This window comes from Balaenoptera physalus (genome assembly GCF_965194825.1).
Source record: "Balaenoptera physalus genome assembly, chromosome: X".
NCBI lineage: Eukaryota > Metazoa > Chordata > Mammalia > Artiodactyla > Balaenopteridae > Balaenoptera > Balaenoptera physalus.
The window spans coordinates 92,356,806-92,379,792 of NC_138903.1; the positions used below are offsets into that span (position 1 = coordinate 92,356,806).

The 22,987-nt window shown below is 40.3% G+C and overlaps 1 long non-coding RNA gene across 1 annotated transcript; it reads right to left on the reverse strand.

Annotated features, from left to right (window-relative positions):
- Positions 1-4,649: 4,649 nt before the first annotated feature.
- LOC309653278 lies at positions 4,650-21,591 on the reverse strand. The gene is made up of 2 exons (XR_014259064.1): positions 16,086-21,591; positions 4,650-16,049 (listed from the first exon to the last, which is right to left on the reverse strand). It is a non-coding gene; the product is annotated as an uncharacterized lncRNA (long non-coding RNA).
- Between the last annotated feature and the right edge of the window lie 1,396 nt (positions 21,592-22,987).

A 22,987-nucleotide genomic window follows, 5' to 3' on the forward strand; every position in this document is an offset into this window, starting at 1 on the left:
GAGAAAGACAGATACTGTATGATATCACTAATATGTGGAATCTAAAAAACAATACAAACAAATGTGTACGCAAAACAGAAACACTCAGAGACAAGGAAAACAAGCTAATGGTTACTAAAGGGGAGAGGGGAGTGGGGAGGGGCAAATTAGATGTAGGAGATTAAGAGATACAAACTAATATGTATAAAATAGATAAGCAACAAGGATACATTGTGTAGCACAGGGAATTATAGCCATTATCTGGTAATAACTTATAATGGAGTATAATCTGCAAAAATACTGAATCACTATGCTGTATACCTGAAACTAATATAATATTTTAAGTCAGTCATACTTCAAAAATAGTAATAAAATAAAATAAAATAAGCCTTGGAAGTCAGAAGATTAGCCCGATGGTGGTGTACTAGATGAGTTGAAAGGGAGAGACAGTAGAATCAGGGGCCAGGGTAGCATGAGGTGATAAAAGCCTGGACATAGAATGTTGGAATTGGGGACAGGGAGGAAAGGCATGAAGGACATTTTATTTTTTTATTTTTATTTGTTTATTTATTTATTTTTTGGCTGCATTGGGTCTTCGTTGCTGCGTGTGGGCTTTCTCTCTAGTTGTGGCGAGCGGGGGCTACTCTTTGTTGCAGTGTGCGGGCTTCTCATTGCATGGCTTCTCTTGTTGTGGAGCATGGGCTCTAGGTGCGTGGGCTTCAGTAGTTGTGGCATGCAGGCTCAGTAGTTGTGGCTCGTGGGCTCTAGAGCGCAGGCTCAGTAGTTGCGGCACACAGGCTTAGTTGCTCCGCTGCATGTGGGATCTTCCCGGACCAGGGCTCGAACCCGTGTCCCCTGCATTGGCAGGTGAATTCTTAACCACTGTGCCACCAGGGAAGTCCTATAAAGGACATTTTAAAGGAAGTTTTGAAGGACTTGATCACTGACAATATAGATAAGATCTGAATAAGAGAGAGATTTCAAGCCTGAGCAACTGGAAGAAATGTGGTGCCACTGGCAGAGCTGAGAAGTTGGGAGGGGGCGCAGATTTAGGGGATGTATCTCTCCTAGAACAATTTAGGGCTTGGTTCCTTTCAGTGAATAAACTCTGGTCTGGGAAGATGAGTTGATTAGCAGAGGGTGCAATTGAACGCTGGGAAGGAACCTGCGTAAGTTGAGATAGAGGTGACTCCCTGCCCACTGATGGAGTAAATGTCATCACCTATTGGTGATGGGAGACTGGACTAGATGTAGCCCTGCTCTCCCCTGCTCTGAGCCCAGCCTTAAGCTGAGGCAGCATTCTGGCTGCCCACTGAACTGTAGGGACTTGGGACTCATCTATTTGTCAGCCAGACCACAGAGCTGCCCCAAGCTGGTGCCACCTGAATGGACAACATTGACAAAGGCCAACTACTCAGGGAGAGAAGCATGACATTGGGCCTCCTTTGCTGTGAGAACCTCCCTGTGGAGGTGAGGCTAGAGATTATGTGAAATGGATTATTTTTTTATTCTTCTACTGTACTTATTTCCTACTTGGCCCTGTCCTTACAAAGCTGGCCTAGTGAATACGAGGGAGCTGAGAAAGGAGAATCCCTACCAGTATTTCTGACAGGTGTGTTATGGACAGAAAAAATCTGGTTCAGGTCACACTATAAGAGAAAATGAAGGCCTAAGCCGCTGCCAGACATTTCAGTGGGTGAGACCTGAGGAACTGCTTTATACAAGTTGCCAGCACCGTTCTGCTGTGGCAGCCTCAAGGGAACTGCCGCCTCAGAAGCTGCGGCCCTTTCATCACATTAATTTTGATTGAGCAGTCCTAACACTGCTTCATGTGGGCCTAAGATATGGCCATCCCAGAGACGAAGACTATCACTGAATGAAATATTCTGGGCCTCAACCTAACATGAATTGATTGCCGTCCTCTAAAAGACTGTCAGAACTAATCCCATTGTGCCTTACCTCCCAAGCCTCTCTGGCCACTGCTCACCCTCATACTGCCCTGTTCATTTTCTAGTCAGACACAAGCCACTTCCCTCTTCTTCCTCCTGTGCCCTTACTGTGCCTTCTAGAAATGTCTCTCTGTGAAGGCCAAAGTCCTTATATCCTTAACTTCTTATCAGGGCATGTCCTCTGCCTCCTGCCATAACTGGAACCTTCGCTGGCTCCTAACCATGTGTCCCAGGAGGTGATGTTGGGTCTCTCATGGCTCCCCCAAATCCCTATAGGCTTATTATTCTCCATTCCTCCTGCAAAAGCCCCACCCCTCTACTCTTCTCATTGCTGTTGCCTACCAACCTCCTGATTACATCCCCTCATTTACTGTGGGGCTACCCTGTGGCTTACTCTCTTCCTCCCCTTCTTCACATCATTGCTGAGAACTTCCACATCTTTGTGTCAAAGATGTCAGGAGGCCTTTGTTTTACAAAATTCTAAGTTATTGGAAATTTCCAGATGAATTGTCCGAGAGTGGAGGACTTTGAGAGTGGGAGGAGAGGAGAGTGGATCAGCTGTGGGGTGTACTGGGCACAGGACAGGGAACGAGGCAGGGTCCCTGAGTGGCTGGGATCTGTGACTTGATTCCCCTACCTCCCAGCAGCCCAAGGGATGTAGTGGATAGTCCCTTCGTGGGGGTCGGGATTACCTCTAGACTTTGCTGTCCTTTCCACCCTGACTCTGGCCATTGTTCTTAATTTCTTTTCTTTTTTCTTTGGACCCCACTGCGTGGCATTCAGGGTCTTGGTTCGCTGACCAGGGATCGAATCCGTGCCCCCTGCAGTGGAAGTGCAGAGTCTTAACTGCTGGACTGCTAGGGAAGTCCCTGGCCATTGTTCTTGGTGACCTCAGTATTCACGTGGATGACCCATCCCTCGTCATGGCCTTTCACTTTCTTGATGCCTTCACTTCAGTGATCTTTTCCTCTATCCACCTCAGCTACCCACCTGCTTGGTCATACATCTTTTTCACCACCAGAAACTGCATTATTTTGTAAATCTTGACCGTCACTGCTGCAGTTCTTCAACCTTATCAGGTTAGACCTCTAATCCATTGATTCCCACTACATTTTCTCTGTCAGCCCACCATTGTTTATATTTGCCTCCTTCCCCAGCTTAGAGTCTATCTATAGTATTGTTATCATCACGTTCCCTTTCCCTTTCTATCTTCCAGTGGCCCTGGGCTGTCATATCCTAACCCTTAGCTGTCCTTTCCTTCCCCTTCTCCTTTTCCTTGTAGCTGAGACTTTCACAACTTGGCTGACTGTCATCACTCATCATGGACTTCAGACGGACCCCTGACACTTCCTTTACCTTTCCTTAGTGAAGGTTTTTGGATCACAATTCTGAGCTGACCTCTTCTTTCTTTTCTCCTCAGATCTCCCTCTCCTTCCTTGTCATACTCACTGATGACCTCACGTCACATGGCACTGAGTAAACAGAATCCAGAAAATGGGAACATTCTCATCTTCCCACCACTAAGTGTACCCTCGTAACTACACCTACAGCCATTGTCTTTCCCCTTTTTTATAATGGAGAAAGTGTCCATTCTTCTGATAGGAGAAGGTGCTCCTATCAGAGGCTAATCTCTTCTAGATTCTGTCTAATCTTGCGTCCATGGGGACGAGGCCTCTTCCTTTCTTTCCTGCATTATTGATATCTCCCTCTCTTCTGGTCTTTTACACAATCAACCATATTATGCAACGCATAGTCAAAAAGAAAACTAAACAATAACCTTTCCCTTGGCTCCACATCTTCCTCTAGTTAGCATCCCATTTCCCTATTCCTCTTCATAGCCAACTTTCTTGAAAGATTTGTCTGTGCAATCTCTTCTTACTCACATCTTATCCCCCCTCAAACCCTCTCCAGTCTGGTCTGAATCTCCAACTGACTATATTTTGCCTTCATGGAGATTTGAGAATCAAGCCTATCGGCAGCTCAGACTGTAGCTTCAGAGTCTATTATGGTGAGAACACTCGAGGAAACTGAGGTTCAGGTTAAGTGACTTGCCTAAGGTCATACAGCTAGGAAGTAGCTACATTGGGATTGAATCCAGGTGCATCAAATTCTAGGAGCCTGTGAGTCAGCATTCTTGTCATTGATCTGCCTCATCTTGCTCTGCAAGTCTAGTGTAGGGCTTATCACATTGAATTGTAATTATTTGTTGGTGTGTCCCTTTCTCCATTAGATTATGATTTCAGGGATGAGAACAAAGCTTAGAACACACAGTAGGTGTTCGAGAAATGCTTGTTGAGTGAATGAAGGAATGCTGTTATCTGAGCTCATTTGTTCTTCTTTTTGGTCCTGAGCAGTGACGGCTCACTGCTGGTCACTACTTTCTCTTTAATATAATCATAGAATCATGAAATTTAAGAGCTGTAAGGGACCTCAGAGATCAGGAAATTAAGATCCATAGAGGTTAAGTAACATATCCAAGGTCGCCTGGCTAGTTAGTTGCAGTCTAGCACTCTTCCCATGCCACCTTCAGTAGGTGTTAACGCTCCTTCCCTCCCTCCACATTTCTCTTTTCCAACCTAAATAATTCCAATGCCAGGCAGCACGTAGATGGCAGAAAGTCAGTAGAAGGACACATTTTGAATGTAATGGGCAGCCAGTGCAGTGCTTTTTAGTGTTAATGAGCACTTGCCTCCTTGGTTCCAGCAGGTGCCTGCTAGCTACTTCGGTTCCAGTTTAAAATACCTTTTTCATGAGCTCCTGTCTACATTATATTCCTCTTAGTGCTTTGGTTATTTTAATGAGTTTTTCTTATCTCCTATTTATAAAACCAGACCTACTTTCTAATGTTTTGTTGTTGTTTTTTTAATAACTCACATTCCCAAGTCTTGTTCCTTTTCCATTGCTCTTTCTCCTTTATACTTTTTATGTTTGTGTGCTTGGAGTTGTGCAGTGCATTTTAAAATGCAATCTCGTTGGTCGCTAATATAGTGCTAGAGCAATCAGTTTTTCTTTAGGGAAGAATAAGCTAACTGGAACCCCTAACTAACCAGAACTTACAGCCTGAAGTTGTGAAAGTAGCACAATCTCTGAAATCAGGCAGAGTTGAGTTTAAATCCTAGCTTTACTATTTGTCTATCTATCTATCTACCTATCTATCTTGTTGATCTCCCCCTTATTCTTTTTTTTCTAATTGACATGATTTTTTATAATGTTATTGATATAACATTATATTAGTTTCAGGTGTACAAGGTAATGGTTTGATATTTGTATGTATTTCAAAATGATTATCACAGTAAGTACAATTAACATTTTGCTACTTATTAATTGTGTGACCTTGAGCAGATTGTTTAACCTCCTTGTACATGTTTCCTTACCTTTAAAATGATAGTTATAATAGTATGCCTATCCCATAGAGCAGATGTAAAGATTAAATGAAATACTATGTAGACCTAGGTTTAAAATTCCCATTCTGCCACATATTGGCTATATAATGATCTTAGTAAAGTTATTCAACTTCTTTGAGCCTCAGTTTTCTTCTCTGTAAAATGGGCGTTGGTATCAGTTAGCGTTTGCTGCATAATATACCACCTAAAAAGGTAGTGTCTTTTTTCTTTTGGCTTAACACAACAGAAATTTATTTTCTCTGAGTTCTAGAGGCAAGAAATCTGAAATCAGTTTCATTGGGCCACAATCAAGGTGTCTACAGGGTTGTGCTCCTTCCAAGAGGCTGTACCAGACCATCTCTTCTTGCTTCTTCCAGCTTCTGGTGGCTACTGGCATTCCCTGGCTTGTGACCATATCACTCCAATCTCTGCCTCTGTGATCACACTGCCTTCTCTTTTTCTGTCTCAAATATCCCTAAGCTCCCTCTTATAAGGTCTCTTGGGGTTGCACTTACCCAAGGGCCCACTTGGGTAAGCTGGTACAGTTTCCAAATCTCAAGATCCCAAAAGGTAGTGGTTTAAAACAACAACCATTTATTTGCTATGATTCTGTGGGTTGGTAGTTTGGACTGGACTCAGCTGGGACTGTCTCTGCTTCACGTTTGTCATCTGGGTTCACTCATCCATTTATGTCAACTGGCCTCACTTGTATGTCTGGTAGTTGGCTGGTTGTCAACAGAAGTGATAGAAATAACTGGGCCGTGTGTCGTTCATCACCAGGTGTGCTGGCCTATCTCATTCACCTGATGAATGAGGGTTGCTAAGAACATCAAGAGAGCAAGGCCGAATGTGCAAACACTTTTCAAGTCTTGGCTTGCGTACTGTTTTTTTAAAAAATTAATTAATTAATTAATTAATTTATTTTTGACTGTGTTGGGTCTTCCTTGCTGCGCGCGCGCTTTCTCTAGTTGTGGAGAGCGGAGGCTACTGTTTGTTGCAGTGTGCAGGCTTCTCATTGCGATGGCTTCTCTTGTTGCGGAGCGTGGGCTCTAGGCGCACAGGCTTCAGCAGTTGTGGCATGCAGACTCAGTAGTTGTGGCTGCGGGCTCTACAGCGTAGGCTCAGTAGTTGTGGCTCATGGGCTTAGTTGCTCCGTGACATGTGGGATCCTCCCGGACGAGGGCTCGAACCTGTGGCCCCTGCATTGGCAGGCAGATTATTAATCACTGCGCCACCAGGGAAGTCCCTTGGCTTGCTTTTATTTGAGATCATCCCATTGGTCAAAGTAAGTCATGTGACCAAGCCCAGAGTAGGTGTGGGAAGGGACTAACCAAGGACATGGATGTAGGGAAGCTTATTGATTACTGCAGCCATTTTTTTCCAGACAATCTGTGATAGACTTGGTGGTACCTTTTTTCTAGGATCTTTGTGAGAATTGGAGATAATGCATATCAAGAACTGAGTGAAGTGACTGGTATACTAGGTACCCAGCAAATAATGGCGAAAGTGTATTACATTGTACCTGACATGCAGTAGGTGTGTAGTTAAGGAATGTTCTCTTTTATGCCCACTCTCCTTCCCTCATTACTTGGCTATTAGAAGAAAACTGTGATCCAAGAAAAGACCCCACAAAAACAAAAAAAGCAAACAAACCCACATCAATGATTTTAAATTTAATTGAATTTTTATAAATTAAACAAACATCCACAACAAAACACCAAGTGAAAAGAAATTCCCAGACCCAAAGTAACAGGATTTTGGGACTGAGCACACACTTTATTATTGTACTTTCTTCACCCCTAACGATAGGGTCTAGTGACTCTGAGGCCATACAGGATACTGGGTGTCCAAAGAAAAATTTCATTATAGTGACCAAGGCAGTGAAGAGGACACAGACATTTAACAAAGAATTTCTACACCTGGGAGTTGAACCAAAACAGGTTTTGGGGTTAAATGTTTTCCAGACAATTCCATTGAAATCCTTGACTCTTTGAGTTAGAAGGGACTTCAAGAGGCCTTTGCATTTTAGACCCTCCCTTCCTCCTCAGCAGTTCTCAAACTTTTTGATCTTAGGGCTACTTTACATTCTTAAAAATTATTGAGAACCCCAATGTGCTTTTTGTTTCTGTGTTTTACATCTATCAATACTTACCATATGAAAAATTTAAACTGAGAAAAATTAAAAAAAAACAAAAGAGTATGCAGCATGTATTTAGTTACTTGTCAAAGCAATGTTTCATCATATATCATATAGCTCCTGGAAAATTCCACTGTACATTTATAAGAGAATGAGAGTGAAAAAATAATTGCTTAGAATTATTACAAAAATGGTTTTGACTTCACTAAACATCTGAAAGAGTTTCAGGGATTCACAGGGGTCCCTGGACCACACTTTGCAAATTGTTGCTCTACAATCTTCATGTTAGATAGGAGTTGCTCAACTGAAAAATTTGGAGGCAGTGTGGTATACTGAAAAGGTTCCACATTGGACACATGAGATTAATTTCCTCATCTGTAAAATGGGGATGATAATAATTAAATCAACCTTATATAGTTGTGGAGATTAAACAAAATGAGGCAATGCACCTAACTTATATTAAGGGCCTTGTACAAAACCTGGTATATATCAGGCTCTCAATGAATGTCTGTCCTCCCATCACTGAAATAAATACCTAGTATCTCACTGCCTCATGAGGCAGCTTATTCAGGCTCTGGCTTTTAGAAAATTTCCTCCCCCTGCCTCTCTGTGATTTCTATCCCATAGCTCTAGTGCTTATTCTTCTGTACAGAATAAGGCAAAGCACTTGAGTTTTAGATTAAAGCAGTTGTGGCACCTTTAGTTCTTCTTTCTTATAAACTATGTTATGGTTGTCAGATTATCCCGATCATTTTGTCTCTGGATGCAGTAGTTCATTAAACAAATATTTATTGAGCACCTAAATGCTATGTACCAGTAGTGAAAAAATAGACAATCCCTTTCCTTTCCTGAGGTTTATATTCTAAGTGTAGGAGACAGATCAAATGTAAGTAAGCAAATAAATAACAGATGTGATAGGTCCTACAATGGAAAACAAAGCAAGGTTGGAAACAGCAAGTGATGGGGGAGTTCTCTTTTATGTAGGGTGATCACATAAATGCCTCTCTGAGGAAGTGGCATTTGAGTAGAGACCTGAATAAAGTAGGAGGGCAAGTTAGGCTGAGGAAAAAGTCGGTGCAAAATTTGAATTTTATTCTAATCGTGATTGGAATCTACTGGAAGATTTTAGGTAGGAAAATGGAGTGCTATGCAGGGAGATCAGCTTGGTGCTTTGTGACCACCTAGAGGGGTGGGATAGGGAGGATGGGAGGGAGGCACCAGAGGGAGGGGATATTGGGATATATGTATACGTATAGCTGATTCACTTTGTTATAAAGCAGAAACTAACACACCATTGTAAAGCAATTATGCTCCAATAAAGATGTTAAAAAAAAAGATGTAAAAAAAAGATATATTTGGGTAATTGACAAAATTAACGAATATTAATATTAGTTAATTATATAAATATTACTAAATAAATGTTTATTTTGCTGAATTTGAAAATTGCAAAAAAAAAAAATATAAATGGTGATCAGAGGTATAAATACTAAAAAAAATGGAGTGCTATGAATTATGTTTTAAAAATATCAGTCTTGCCATTGTCTGGAGAATAGACTAGAGGAAAAGAATAGAAGCAGAGAGAACAGTTAAGCAGTTCTTGAAATAATCTAGATAAGAGGTGATGGTACCCTGGAGGTGGTGAGAAGTTAAGTTAGGGTAGAAGGCAGAGCCAGCAGGGTTTACTGATGGATTAATGAGTTATGTGAGGGACAAGGAGGAATCAGGGATGTTACCCTAGGGTTTTGGCCTGAACAACTGGATGGGAGGTGATGCCATTTACTAAATGGGGAAGACTGGGTGAGGAACAAGGTGGAGAGACAGGATCAAGAGTTCTGTTTGGGATATATGTTAAATTTGAGCTACCTGTTAGATATCCATATGGAAATATGGAGTGAATAATATAATCTGGAGCTCAGGGGAGAGTCAGGGCTTGAGATTGCCATTTGGGAGTCCTCAGTCTGTAGATAGACAAGAGATAACATTCAAGAATTGAGCCCTGGAGCACTCCAATGGTTGGAGGTTGGGAAGACAGGGAAGAACCAGCAAGGGTGTCTGAGAAAAAGTGGCTGAGACGTAGGAGAATAAAACAGGAGACTGTGTCCTCACAGAAGCCAAGATATGTTTCAAAAAGAAGGGAGTAATCAACTGAGTCAAATGATGCTGAGAAGTTTAATAATATGAGGAATAAGAGCTTGCTTTGGCCTTGGAAAAATGAAGGTTGTTGGTAACCTTGGTAAGAGTGCTGTCAATAACAATGAGACACAAGCCTGTTTTGAGTGGGTTGAAGAGAGAAGGAGAGTTGAGGAAATGAAGACAGCACTATAGACAACTATTCTGAGGAATTTTGCTATAAAGAGGAGAAAAGAAATTGTGAGATAACTGCAGGTGGATATATGGTCAAGGGGTTTTTTGCTTGTTTAAGGGGGGAGATTTTGTAGCATCTTTATATGCTGATGGGGATGGTCCCTCAGCATACTGATGGAAAGAGAAATTGGTGACATCAGAGAGAGAGAGGGGCCTTAACTGCTGGAGCAAAATGCTTGAATAGCTGACAGTGGAAGAGGTTCTGTGCACAATTGGAAGGACTGGCCTTACAAGAATGTGCACTTCCTCCTTAGTAACAGGGTATATGGATAGTGATGCAGGTAAGTTGATAGACTTGTTTGTTTGAAGATGAGGCAGTTCTCTTCTGATTGTTTCTGTTTTCTCCATGAAATAAGAATTGAAATCATCAGCTGAGAATTCTGAAGGGGAGTTGTTTGAGGTTTTACGGGGGAAGAAAGGCATGAAATAGTTGCCTTAGAGAGAAGGAAAGTGAACTGACTAGGAACATCTAGAATTGTCAGGCATTGCTGCAGTCTCACTTAAGATTTCTGGTCAAATTAAATTTAAAGTGGGACCATTCTGCTGTGTAAGTGGAGTTGTTCTTAATCAGGACTAAGTCCAATGGAGGGAGTACAAGGACACCTCCCCTACTTGCAGATTTATAGGCAGTGGATATAATGATGGAACCTGGGATTTAGCTGGGTAGTGTGGAAAGATATGAAAGGACAGATGGACAGTGAGGGTAGAAGGATCCGTGGGTTGTAGGTAGAGGTTATGTGGCAGAGAGGGAGGCTTGAAGTTGAAATTATGGAGGTGATGCAGTTATTATTGGTCATGACAACATCTAGAGTATGACCATTAGAGTGTTTGGCTGTGCCGGAATGATGGGAAATAAAAGATTGTTTGAAGTGACTTCAAGGGATGGTGGGACCCAGGGATTGGCTATATTGTCCAGTGGATATTGAAATCACAGGAGAAGTGGTGGGAGAAGAAAACTGTGAGCCAGGTGCTAACATTTCCAATGAATGAATGAAGGAGAGTGACTAAGAGGTTGATTGAGGGCAGCCATAAGGAGAGTTGGCATAGTCGATGGTGTACACTTAAATTGGGATGGGGTTTTTGAGGAAAGAGGAGAAATGGCCTGGAAGTGGCAAAGAGGAGGAAGGAGAATACTCCTCTACCTCCAGGTCCAGTGAGTGATACGAAGGGTACGGGAAAGAAAACATCCACCATCTGAGAGGGCTGAATGGAAGAAGAGACCTCAGGGAAGAGCTAGACTTCCTTTAGAACAAGAAATTGAATTAAATGTTGAGGATATAGAGGAATTTGCTGATGATGGGCTTTGAGTTTCAGAGGCCATGGCAGGAGGGCTTGGGGTTTCATTGATAAGCAGGGTATTGTGTAAGATTAGGGAATATATGGAGCCTAAAGGGGTTCAGAATCCAGATAAGGATGCATGCTGGGAGGCTGGGACTTGTGGAGGTGACTGATGTAAACGGAGATGGAAGATGTGTCGAGATTAGTCCTGCTGGGCTCTTAGGAGGTGGTGGATGATCAGTGCTAATTAGAGCCTCCTTCTGGGGCTGCTCTCTTGGCCACTTTGTATTGGTGAACTGGGGGAGAGGAGCTTACACCAGGGACACTTGATACTCCCTGGCCTCCCTTAACATTTTCTGTGGTCCTCTTCAAGCCTGGAGTAAGAGATTTATTAGGACTTTTCCACAATGATAGTACCTTGGGGGACTTTAAGTTATGCCCTCCAAGTCTCCGTTGGTTCCCACCAAAGCCATGTCAAATAAATACAAGATCTAAATAAAAATGTGTGCTTGATGTGTAAATGCAGTTTAAAGACAAATACCCTAGCCACCCCAAGCACCTTCCAACCAGATTGCTACACTAAAGCCTCTTACCATTTAGTATCAAAATTTCAATCATACATAAAAATAGATTCACATAATGAGCTCCCATATACCCCATCACCTAGATTTAACAGTTGTTAACATTTTGCCATCCTCGTTTCATCTCTGTTATTCTTTTACTGAAATATCTTCAAGTAAATTACAGACATTATGACATCTTATTCTTAAATACTTCAGTATCATAAGCCCTTTCTATATAGAAATTCTGAAGCTGCCACTGCCTTTTAAAACGTGGTGCCAAGAACTGGACAAGAGTGTTCCAGATGTGGACTGATCAGCTGAGTGTACAGAAAGCGTGACTAGACCCAGTTTTTGTTAATGCAGATTACAATCTCTAAAATTAGTCATTTTAGAGGCCACAGCACACTATTGACTCAAGTGCATTTGTGGTCAGCTAAAGTCCCCAAGTGCTTTGCACATGAACTGTGGCTGTCAAATCAGGCTTCCCCCATCTTGTATTTGTATAATTGAATTTTTGTTGGTTTTTTTTTAAAATTAATTAATTTATTTATTTTTGGCCGTGTTGGGTCTTCGTTGCTGCGCGCGGGCTTTCTCTAGTTGCGGTGAGCGGGGGCTACTCTTCGTTACGATGCGCGGGCTTCTCATTGCGGTGGCTTCTCTTGTTGCGGATCACGGGCTCTAGGCACACAGGCTTCAGCAGTTGTGGCACGTGGGCTCAGTAGTTGTGGCTTGCGGGCTCTAGAGCGCAGGCTCAGTAGTTGTGGCGCCCGGGCTTCGTTGCTCCGCGGCATGCAGGATCTTCCTGGACCAGGGCTCGAACCCGTGTCCTCTGCATTGGCAGGCGGATTCTTAACCACTGCGCCACCAGGAAGCCCCTGAATTTTTGTTGGTTTTAACCTATTGAAAATATCTTGAATTGGAATTCCGCCTTCCAGTGAATTAATCTTTTCCGGCTTTGGTTCATCAGCAAAGTTGATAAGTAAACCTTTTATATATTCATGCAAGTGTAGAGTAGCTACTTTCTAAAATTGAAGGTTATGCTACCTCAAAATTGTGGAGACTGCAGTAAGATCATCTCAAGTGTTAAGAGTGGACTCTTTGTAGGGTAAATAATCTGAGTTAAGTGTTCTTGATTAAGGATTGAAATTCAATTCAAACTTTCTGGTTTAACAGACTGGTGGTGTCCGAGTACAGTTTTCTAAGACATTCTAAATCATTCCAGAATAAATATTTAATATAAGCAAATCACTGAACGGTTTCTTAGTAGAGCCTTAGAAACATCCACGTTCATGACAGCTAAATCCAGGGGTTGGATTGGCTTTCTGAGAATTCCCTGGGTTTGCTTAGGTGGCTTCTCAGCCAACTGTTCTCACAATTACACAGGGATCGTTTTTTAAACTCAAGTGTGTGAGTGAACTGAATGGACAGCCCCTGCCTCTGTCTCATGCTTAGAAAATGGGACTGTACTGGGAACATGTCGTCAACTGCAAGACAAGTGATATTTTTGTAAATTTTCAAACTGGATATGTAATATGCCTAAACAGAAGGCATAGTCATTGCAATACTCAAGGCTCAAAATAGCAGATCAGTATTGTAGAACTCCACATTCCTTGGTATGGTTCCCAATTCTTAGATTATTTCAGAATGAGAGTTCTCTGACAGTAGCCTTCATGGGGAGGCACCATACCATAGTAATTGAGACCATGGGTACTGGACCTTGACTGTCTAGGTCTAAAGTCTGCCTTACCGCTTATTGACTGTGGGACTGGGGCTACTTATTTAACCTCAGTGGAGAGTAATTTCCTCATCTGTTAATGACGAAAATAGTACAAGCACCTCTTCTATACAGCAGTGTGAGGATTAACAGTGTTAATTCAGGCAACATACCAAGCATTTAGTAAATGTTAGCTACTATTATTTATCATGGTTCTGATAGTTCTATGGGGACCCAAGTTATTGGATACCATTTGGTGCCATGTTCATGAAGTTCTTCATCTACATTTAAATGCATCTAGTCTAGGGATGCTCTAGGCTGCCATGTAGCCTCCTGTATTTACCTCATCATCCTAATTTCCACTCCCGTGCATCCAGAGGCCTGGTAAGAACAATTTAAAGGTACATGGAGAGTAATTACACATCTTCTGCTTTGAGCAAGCCAAAGTAGTAGTTCTGGCCTCTTGGTTGCTTGTTCTACATCTTCAGATTAGTTCCCATGGTGGCTGACAACCACACTAACGTTCCAGGGGAAGAAATATAGGGAATCCTACTTTTCTTCATATATGAATCTACAGGTACATACATTGCTTTCAGCATCCCAGTAATCACCTAGGAAATGATAGTGATCTCCCATGTATATCCACTTACGTGGTAAGAAAACTACTTAAAAACAGTGACAAAAATTGACACAAGTAACTTTGATAGGTATTGTCCAGAGAAAGAGTTGACATGTATGCCTTTTTCTTTTTCTTCACTCTAAGTTATGATGTTCCTTTGCAATGATTGTTATGAGGGGTAACTATTCTCTCAGCCAATAGGAGTGTACATCTTGTACTTTCTATTACTAGACTTACCTTTTCCAAGAAAACAAAAGTAGTAATTCATTTTTTTAAACTTTTTATTTTTAGGTAATTTTACACTAATGGTAAAAATAGTCCAGAGTATTTCCACATACCTCTCACCCGGCTTCCCTTTATGTTTGCATATTATTGATATATAACCATGGTACCATTATAAAAACTAAGAAAATAACCATGGTAAAGTACTATTAACTAACCTATAGAATTTATTAAGATTTTACAAGTTTTTCTACTAATGTCCCTTTTCTGGTCCAGAATCCAGTTCAGGACCTCACATTGCAGTTAGTTGTCATGTCTTCTTAATCTCTTCCGATCTGTGACAGTTCTTCAGTCTTTCCTTATCTTTCATGACTTTGAGACTTTTGAAGAGTACTGGCTAGTTATTTTGTAGAATATTGCTCCACTGGGGCTTTTCCAATGTTTTCTCATGATTAGATTGAGGTTACATATTATTGGAAATGCTTAACACAGTGAGGTGCCCTTCTTTGTGCAGTCAATCAGGGGGACAGGATGTTGCTATACATTACGGGTGATAATCTTGGTTAAGGTGGTGTCTGTCGGGGTTCTCCACAGTAAACTTACTATTTTCCCCTTTGTATTTAAGAATATTTGGGGGGGATATTAGAAAGTATGCAAATATTTTATTTATGCTTGTGATTTGCCCACTAATATTAACATTCATCAGTTGATCTTGCCTGCAGCAGTTATTACTGTGATGTACTAATGGTGATTTTCTATTTCCCTCACTCCTTGTACATTTATTAATTGGAAAATTGTAATTCTTCTGTTAGTAAGAGTTGTCTCTACTTTATTTATATCAGCACAAACTAATGGATATTTATTTTATTCTTTGGGTTATATTCTTATAATATTATCTTTATTTAGTTTGTTGCTCAAATTATTTCAGCTTTGGCCATTGGAATCTCTTTCAGGTTGGCTCCTGTGCTCAACATGCCCTTTACCTTTTTTTAAAAAAGCATGTTCTTATTTTCATCACTACAAGATGCACCAGGTTCATATTCTCTATTCCCTACTCCAGCCCTGGGGTCAACCAGCCTTTTGTTTAATGGGGAATGGCATTTCAAAACCATGATCTGTGCCTTAAGTGTGCTTGCTATTGGGATATCACTGCTTCTGGCTCCTTTCAGTGGGTATAGGTATATATATATATGTATGTGCTAATTTATACATATACACATCTTTATCTATTTCTGTGTCTATCTGGAGTATGTTAATAAAAAAACCACGAGTCTACATTGATACCTATGACTCCAACCCAGCATGTAGGGTTCATTTTAGTCTTCTCCCTTTCCTTATTTGTACCTTTTTTTCTCTGACCCTGAGAAACCGGGTTCTCATTATCTACAATACATTTATTTAATTTTTCAACCCTAGTGTATTTATAAAGTAGTTTCAGAATCCTTAAGCTATACCCCTGTGAGAAACGAATTTATGAACTAGAGTGCAGTGTTTGTACACCAGTTTTTGTTGTTGTCTTTAGCCTTATAGTAACCAGTCAACACCCTGTTTTCCAAAATTATTTAGGTCAGCTCCTTTCTTCCCCATCCCCTTCATCATGTAACTCGTTTGTAATATAGATTCATTTATCACAGTCTGCAGTCCTATACCCCTTCCCCCGACATTCTGGTTGCATTTTCTAAAATTTGCATACATTAAAATTCACTGGGGACTTCCCTGGTGGCGCAGTGGTTAAGAATCCACCTGCCAATGCAGGGGACATGGGTTCGAGCCCTGGTCCGGGAAGATCCCACCTGCCGGTAGAGCAACTAAGCCTGTGAGCCACAACTACTGAGCCTGTGCTCTAGAGCCCGAGTGCCACAACTACTGATGCCCACGCGCCTAGAGCCCATGCTCTGCAACAAGAGAAGCCACCACAATGAGAAGCATACACACCGCAACGAAGAGTAGACCCTGCTCGCCGCAACTAGAGAAAGCCCACGCGCAGCAACGAAGACCCAACACAGCCAAAAAACAAAAATTCACTGAAGGATGTATAGTTCTGTTCTATGGGGTTTTGACAAATGCATATAGTAGTGTATCCACCGGTACCATACACAGGACAGTTTCATCACTCCAAAAAGTCCCTCATGATGCTCCATTGAGGTCAGACCTTCGCCACACCCCTGACCCTTGGCGACCATTGACCTATTTTTCATCCATATGGTTTTCTCTTTTCCAGAGTGTCATATAAATGGAATCATATGATGTATAGCCTTTTGAATTTGGCTTCTTTAACTTAGCAAAATGCATTTAAGATTCATCCAAGTTATGTGTATTGATAGTTCCTTCCTTTTTATAGTTAAGTAATGTTCCATGGTATCATGCACCATAGTTTGTTTAACCATTAACCCGTTGAAAGGCATTTATATTGTTCCTACCTTTTAACTATTATGAATAAGCAGTATAGCTTTAAGCATTTGTGTAGAGGTTTTTGGGTGAACATAAGTTTTCATTTCTCTTGGGTGGTTACCTAGCAGTGGGATAAGTACTTTTTAAAATGTATTTATTTAAATATCCAGAAAATAAAAAGGAAAACATATGTATTCAGTACTACATTTTTGTAAATACCATATTAATACTGTACCATTTCAGTGTAGTTTCATAACTCTCAACCTTACATCTCCATTACCATTTACTGTCAGAATATTCTGATTTTGGTCAAACTGGATGCATATGTGTTCTCCCAGAATTTCTGTCTTGTAATCTCCATAGTGATACAACATGTTATATTTTGGTTTATTGTTATGTGGATTAGAATCAGCCCTGAAACAAGTGTACATGGGTACAAAACGGGTAGTCTTGAAGCCAGATACTGGCCCTGTTTACTAGCCCCTGAAAAATGTTGACTTTATAATGACCATTCTTTAAGGAGATTATGCCCTTTATGTAGTCAGCATGAGCAATGACCTACCTGAGGTTAATTGAGAGTCTTCTTAAAGAACCCCTGTCTTAATATATCAAACCTATCAGCTTGCTACAGAACCTGGAGTTGCTGCCATTAGCATCACTCTTCTGGGCTAAGGTTCAATCATTTTCTCTAGAAGGTTTCCATTAAAAATGCACATTTTTAATCTGGGAGGGCAAATGTTTAGCACATTAGCTAGCTGTCACCTCAGAGAGATCACGGCTCTGGTCTCTGAGATTTCTCTCTACTGACACCTTTCTGTTAGCAGGCAAATACTCATTTCTGTTTCACTGAACTGTGAGCTCTTAGACTGAGGGCAGAGTTCATGTCTGTATTTCCTGTGCTTGGCATTGTAGTAGTTGGTCCACATATACATCTCGAATGGATGAATAAATGCCAGATGAGTACGTGATGCTTGAGGATAGAAGGTGGGGGATTTGTAGGGAAAGGCTCCCCATATGTGGCACAGGCAGGAAAAGGCAAGCCTAGGGGGAAGGACAAAGCATGGGTCTGGAATACCAGAGAACAACAGGATGATATAGGTCTTTTGTGGGAACAGTAAACAAGTAAATGTAGGAACTAATTGGAGGCCAGCTTCAAAATTCAAAGCTTTGGGGAAGCTGTGGCTAAGGGTGTGAACTCTGAAGACAGAATAGGCTAAAATTCCAGCCTTGCTACTTTCTGCTAGAATTTGGCTTTTGCTTCAATAGAGACAGCGGTCAACTTGGGGTGGGGTGTTTGAGTAAACGAATAATTTGGTCTGACTTTTATTTTGCCAGGATCACTCCGGTTACAGTGTTGGGAGTAGAATGAGGTGGGAGGGCAAGTCCAGCATCAGAAACATCAGTAAAGAGGCTATGAAAGTAATCCACGCTAGAGATGAGAGTGGCTTAGACCAAGAAGGATGCAGTGCAGCTTGTGAGAAGTGGTCAGATTCAGCATATGTGATGAAGATAGAGTTGTCAACATTTCATGATGGATAATACTGGACCTCTTTCCTCTATGCCCAATAAAGCAAAATGAAACACTATAATGTCTATAAACTATAAAATAGAAGTTGATATTAGTGGGTTAAGCAGAGCTAATTTCCCAGTAAAGCAAAACTTTCTTGATATGGAGTTAGCCTTGGGTTCAGTATGTTTCCACCAGCTGACATGAGGCTTTCAAGTCCACGTTTTCCTGCTGTCTTCTATAAGGAGCTTCAGCAGAGTAGTATTTACATTACCTCTTTTCCTGCCGATTGAATCTGTAGCAAACAGAGCAGTGTGTACAGTTTCATCTCACTTGAGAGCATTTCTGACTGTGGATCTGTCACTCTTTATATGGGGAATAGAATTCTTTCAGGATGTATTTCTTGCAGGAAAAGCTTTTACCCAGTGAGGTAAATACACTATGAAAACAATTTGATCAGATAAGGGTTCATGAACCCCACCTTATCCACCCATGTACACACACTCAACTTCATGTATTTTAAGTGCAAGTCTCTCTGGCCCTGATATGAGAAGACAAAGCCTTGGTTAGAGTAACAGCTGATATTCTAATCCCTAAGTAAAACTTTCATTATTGAAATTCTTCTATTGATTAGCCAGATGATTTTTATAGGATTGTGTAACAACTGCTCCATGAGGATATTTGTGAATAGGGAAACCTCTGAATAGAGTATCCTTATGTCACTCAGATGGGAATTAACCTCCTTAATTCATTAGCACCTCTCAGAATAGTGCCCCATCCCCTGCCTGCTCTGACATAACTAGGTATACAAGCAGCAAGGGGTGTGTTGGTATAGGGACCTGAATCCCTCCGAAGATGTGTAGTCTCATGACTGAGCCTAACTGTGATTGAAAAACATAGTCCACCTTCATTCCCAGGTCTGTGGCAGCAACTAAGAGCAATCTCCAGGAGTCCTGTGTATCTGGGGAAGTCACCCAGGACAGCGGGTAGATGCAAATGGTTTTGGGCAGTTTGGTTAAAACCCCTCCTTTGCAGGGATGACATTTGATCCACTGACTCTTTCTTTGAGGTGAGAGCTGGAAAAGTCTTTGTGATTACTGTCAGTGTGCCTATCCACAGGTTAGTAGCCAGAGGATGAGCTCGCAGACAAGAGGGTGCCTGTAAATGCAACAGTTATATCCCACTTATCTGAAAACTCAAGGGAAATTCCATCTTGATGGACTCTTCTTTGGGCAGGAGTAAAATTTTCAAAACATAAGTGTTGAAGACCTAAGTGATATTTTTAGAACTTGTATTTTATTGTGCTTCAGTGTATCATAAAAAGTATACAAAGTCAGAAAGTTTATTCTTCCATCATTATTTAAATATCAATAGATTAGAATTCTCAGTATGTTCATAGGGCAAATTACTAATTCCTGGAAAATCTGTTTTTACAGAGTGCATTTTATGTCTGTCCATTCTGTAAAAATGTAATTTTCTGGGTAAATATGTATATATAATATATATATATATTCAGAACCAGTTTATGAACCACATAAGAATATCAGGCTCATGACTGTAATCTCATGACATACACACAGAGAATAACACAATGCAATCCAGAACCAGGCAGTGAGAAACAAAAAGGCCTCTGAATAATAAAAATATTTTCATTTATTCAACTTTTAACAAATATTTATTGAACAATTATTAGATGCTAAGAACTATTGTAAGAGATATTAATACAAATATGAGCAAAACAGATAATATCCCTGCCCTCTTATGTTCTAGTATGTGTGTTGAGGGAGATGTGAAACAGGCAATAAGTAATCAATAAAGCAACATGCAAAATGATTTTCATAAATAGGCAAATGCTATAAAGAAAATAAGATGGGACTCTGTGATAGAGTGACTATGTTGGGGTGCCAGTGGAAATTAAGAGTCCTGCTTTGTACATGTTAAGTTTAAGATGCCAATTAGACACACAAAAGCCATTGCCAAAAAGTCATCGCCATAAAACTCTTGTTCATACAGAAATTCCTTAGGTCCTCTGTCAGAGCTATTTTTTGTTTTATGCACAGATTAAATGAACTTGGTTCTCTGTTTCTTTCACCCACAGCAGAGTAAAAGCTTGGCATCTCTCTCTCTCTCTCTCCCTGTCTCAAGCACCCGATCCCATATGTATAAAATTCCCTGCTGAAAATATCCACCCAACCTAACATGTTCAAAGCTAAATCTAACTTCCTCTTCACACTTGTTCCTTCTGTTTTTTTATGCAGCTTAGTGATTCCTTTATTCACCCTATGACCCAAGCTTATTCCTAGACTCTGTCCCTCCCTCACCCCAACATTCAGTGAATGACTAAGTTGTGTCGAATAATACCTCCCAAATGTCTCTCTAATCTTTCTCCTACTCTCCATCTGAGCTGCTACTACCATTCAAGACCACATTACTTCTTGCCTGGATTACCATATAAGCATATGCTGCTGAACCATCTTCTTAAATCACCCTTTACCCCCTACATTTTGGGTAACTCCTGCTTAACCTTCAAAATTCAGCTCAGTGATAACTTCTTCCAAGAAGATTTCACAGACATCTCTGACTTGTCCCCCACCCCATCTAGATTAGATAACCTCTATTATATGTCCCTATAGTACCCTGTGATTACATTTAATTTAGCATATATCACATGGTATTATAATTCCCTCTTCACTTGTCTGTCCTACCATTGCATTGTGAGCTCCTAGATGTTAGGGACTGTATCTCTCATTGTCACATCTCCAGTGCCCAACATGTGTCTGACACATGATTGACACTCAGTAAATGTTTTTGAATGAATACATGCTTGAATCAAATTACAAGAAAGATCTGCTTAAAGAGAAACTGGCAACAATAAGGAATGATAGCTTATACTTGTATAAGTGAAGAAGGAAACAATGAAATAAGTCATAAAAATCTCAAAAAGTACCATAGTCTGCAGTCACTTAACATTGGGACTATTAATATTATACTGTATTATAATTTTGTATTATAGCTTGTATACCATAATGCAATCATTCCCATTAATTTTAAAGACATTGGAACATCTAGAAAAGACTAAATTATATTTAGTAGCCTCTATTTAAGAAAGTGTGGGAGTATGTACTACATAATATGACTTATGACTTATGACTGATCTACATCAAACCAGGTTTGGGAAAAACGATTAAAGACAAATACTTTTAACACACCCAGTTCTGGATCCTATGTGTTTCCTTCAAATTGATTTGAGGGTTTAGATATAGATATATGATATCATAACTGAAGCCCAAACCATCATATTATTTTTACACAAAGGTGCTATTGAGTTCACTTTCTGAGACCATCCTAAAAATCTCTCACATACTATACAATCAAAGAAAATGTTTCTCTAAATAGAAATGTCTTCAAAATGTTCATGATTCATATAAAGTTATCAATGCTTTGATGTAAAGGAGCTTGGAATTGATGACTTGTGCCCAGACCCTCTGCTTAATTCTTCCATACCACTATACGTTTTGGCCTCATTTTTCCATCCCTGATGTTTGCCCTAAAACTATTCTTTCCTGATGAGTAGCTCAACAAATGGCTAGAGTACATATACGAAATATAGGTAATAAAGATCTGGGTAACTATGAATCCATATTAAGTGGTCAACAACCTTCTAAATATTTGTTTAAGAATGATTGATGACCATCACTTGGAAGCAGCAGAACCAGGATGAATTGTTTGGGCACAGTCCGCTCACTGCTTACATCTTCATAGCATGATCGTTTTTCTTTTGTTGTTGTTATATATATATATATATATATATATATATATATATATATATATATATATATATATATATACACACATATATATATATATATATATACACATATATATATATATGTGTATATATATATATATATTAACATCTTTATTGGAGTATAATTGCTTTAAAATGGTGTGTTAGTTTTTGCTTTATAACAAAGTGAATCAGCTATACATATACATATATCTCCATATCTCTTCCCTCTTGCATCTCCCTCCCTCCCACCCTCCCTATCCTACCCCTCTAGGTGGTCAAAAAGCACCGAGCTGATCTCCCTGTGCTATGCGGCTGCTTCCCACTAGCTATCAGTTTTACATTTGGTAGTGTTTATATGTCCATGCCACTCTCTCATTTTGTCCTAGCTTACCCTTCCCCCTCCCCACGTCCTCAAGTCCATTCTCTAGTAGGTCTGCGTCTTTATTCCCATCCTGCCCCTAGGTTCTTCATGACCATTTTTTTTTTTAGATTCCATATATATGTGTTAGCATATGGTATTTGTTTTTCTCTTTCTGACTTACTTCACTCTGTATGACAGACTCTAGGTCCATCCACCTCACTACAAATAACTCAATTTCATTTCTTTTTATGGGTGAGTAATATTCCATTGTATATATGTGCCACATCTTCTTTATCTATTCATCTGTCGATGGACACTTAGGTTGCTTCCATGTCCTGGCTATTGTAAATAGAGCTGCAATGAACATTTTGGTACATGACTCTTTTTGAATTATGGTTTTCTCAGGGTATATGCCCAGTAGTGGGATTGCTGGGTCATATGGTAGTTCTATTTTTAGTTTTTAAGGAACCTCCATACTGTTCTCCATAGTGGCTGTATCAGTTTACATTCCCACCAACAGTGCAAAAGGGTTCCCTTTTCTCCACACCCTCTCCAGCATTTATTGTTTGCAGATTTTTTGATGATGGCCATTCTGACTGGTGTGAGGTGATACCTCACTGTAGTTTTGATTTGCATTTCTCTAATGATTAATGATGTTGAGCATTCTTTCATGTGTTTGTTGGCAATCTGTATATCTTCTTTGGAGAAATGTCTGTTTAGGTCTTCTGCC